Source organism: Magnolia sinica, chromosome 11 (genome assembly GCF_029962835.1).
Source record: "Magnolia sinica isolate HGM2019 chromosome 11, MsV1, whole genome shotgun sequence".
In the NCBI taxonomy this organism is placed as follows: domain Eukaryota; kingdom Viridiplantae; phylum Streptophyta; class Magnoliopsida; order Magnoliales; family Magnoliaceae; genus Magnolia; species Magnolia sinica.
The window spans coordinates 4,387,376-4,389,455 of record NC_080583.1 but is presented as its reverse complement, the minus strand read 5'-3'; the positions used below and the strand labels follow the sequence as shown (position 1 = coordinate 4,389,455).

At 41.0% G+C, this 2,080-nt stretch overlaps 1 non-coding gene across 1 annotated transcript; it reads left to right on the top strand.

Annotated features, from left to right (window-relative positions):
- Positions 1-1,147: 1,147 nt before the first annotated feature.
- LOC131219662 (small nucleolar RNA R71) lies at positions 1,148-1,254 on the top strand. The gene has a single exon (XR_009158309.1). It is a non-coding gene; the product is annotated as a small nucleolar RNA R71 (small nucleolar RNA).
- Positions 1,255-2,080: the final 826 nt, after the last annotated feature.

Below are 2,080 nucleotides of genomic sequence, written 5' to 3'. Positions count from 1 at the left end.
TGGGCTACCGGGATCCTTGAATTTCTGCGACACGTCTTGCTTCAGGATGGCACTCACTTTCTCAGTCAAGAAGATTTTCTTTTGAATAATTTTCCGTCGCTTGGTCGTGCATAAGTCTTTTAGGAATTTGGCATATGAAGGTATCTGTTTAACGACATCAAGTAGAGGAATGTTGACTTTCACCTGTTTCAACACCTCTAGGATATCCTGAGAGTTAGAGAGAGGTTTTGGTGAAACCAACCGTTGGGGGAATGGAGCAACTGGCTTCTCTAGAAGTTCCGGTTCTACTTTTTGTGGGGCATCACTGGATCCATCATTGTTGTCCTCTTTTGGTTCTTGAGGCTTTTCGGGCCTAACCGGAAGAGTTTTATCAATGATCTTCCCACTCCTAAGAGTGGTGATGGATTTAGCATGCCCCATCTGATTTGAAGAGCTGGGATCATTATTCTCGTACTGCAGTTTAGGATTGGGGAGAGGTTGTGCAGGAAGCATCCCCTTTTCTATAACCGTCATACGAGAATCTATCTTTTGCATAAAATCTGTGATTCCTCGCATTGCCTGAGCCAGCTCTTGTATGGGATTTTGAATCAGTTCCTCTTGAGGTTTTGGATTTTGATTGAAGAAACCTGGAGGAGTCGCCGTTTGTCCATTTCTCCAACTGAAGTTTGGATGATTTTTCCAGCTAGGATTGTATGTGTTGGAGTTAGGTCCAGTAAAAGGTCTTTGATAATTATTTACGGCATTGGCTTGTTCATTCAACACTCCTCAAAAGGCAGGTATTGTAGGACAGTTTTCAGTTGTGTGAATGTTGCAATCACAGATGCCGCAAACAATTTCATTGACCTTATCCTTCTTTCCTTCCATGGCCTCAACTTTCCTTATGAGCGTAGTCACTTTACACTTGAGATCATCCTCTGCTTTCAAGAGATATAATCCACCTTTCTCCTTTAATTGAGTCGGCCTAGACGTGGTGTTCGCCATTGGGTAATAGTCCCATGATTGTGTTTTTTCAGCGAGACTATCGAGGTAATCCCATACCTCGTCAACATCTTTATTAATGAATTCTCCATTACACATTGTCTCGACCATTTGGCGTATGGAAGATGTCAGTCTATCGTAGAAAAAATTTGTAATGCGCCACGTTTCAAATCCGTATTGTGGGCATGAACTGACCAAATCTTTGAACCTTTCCCAACATTGGAAGAATGTTTCATCTTCCTTTTGAGCAAAGTTCATGATTGCTTTTCTGAGGGTAATCGTTTTATGATGTGGGAAGAATTTTTTTATGAATTCCCTCTGCATATCGTTCCATGTGCCAATGGATCTAGGACGCAGTGAATGTAACCACGTCTTAGCTTTCTCTTTTAAGGAAAAAGGAAAGAGTTTCAGCCTAATTGTATCCTCAGATACATTAGGAAAACATAATGTAGCTATAATCTTATCGAACTCTTTCAAATGTAAATATGGACTTTCTGATTCAAGTCCATGGAATTTGGGAAGGAGTTGGATAACTCCTGGCTTGATGTCCATTTATCCCCTGTTTTCAGGAAAAATCATGCATGAGGGCATACTCACTCCCGCCGGTTGCAGATAATCTCATAAAGTACGAGGCGGGGGTGCCTGTTGCACCTCATTTTCATCTTGGGTATCCTCCACCCTGGGTGGAAGTGGAGGAGGTTGGTCTTCAGCCATAACCTCAGTTAACTCAGGGGATTTCGAGCGGTGTCTAGTCCTGCGATGGATAGTCAACCCCTCAACCAATCCTCCTTCAGTCAAGAGACGTCGAGTGTCGTCACGGGCCCACTTGGGCATGAAAACACTTGCAGCCCTTAATTAAAAACCTAACCCTAAGAAAGGAAAAGAAAATCTAGCAAGAAAAAGAGAGTTGGAAAGAAATTACCAAATTGGAGTCCTGAGTTAAAAACCTGCAAAATAAAATAAAATAAGTTAGATTCTAAAAAGAGAAGAACAATTCTTTAAAAGAAAGATAGAAGTGAACTAGCTTCTAAAAGAAAGAATTCCTAAAAGAAAGTGAAGATTTCTAAAATAAATTAAGAGAGTCCTAAACTAGAAAGTAGAT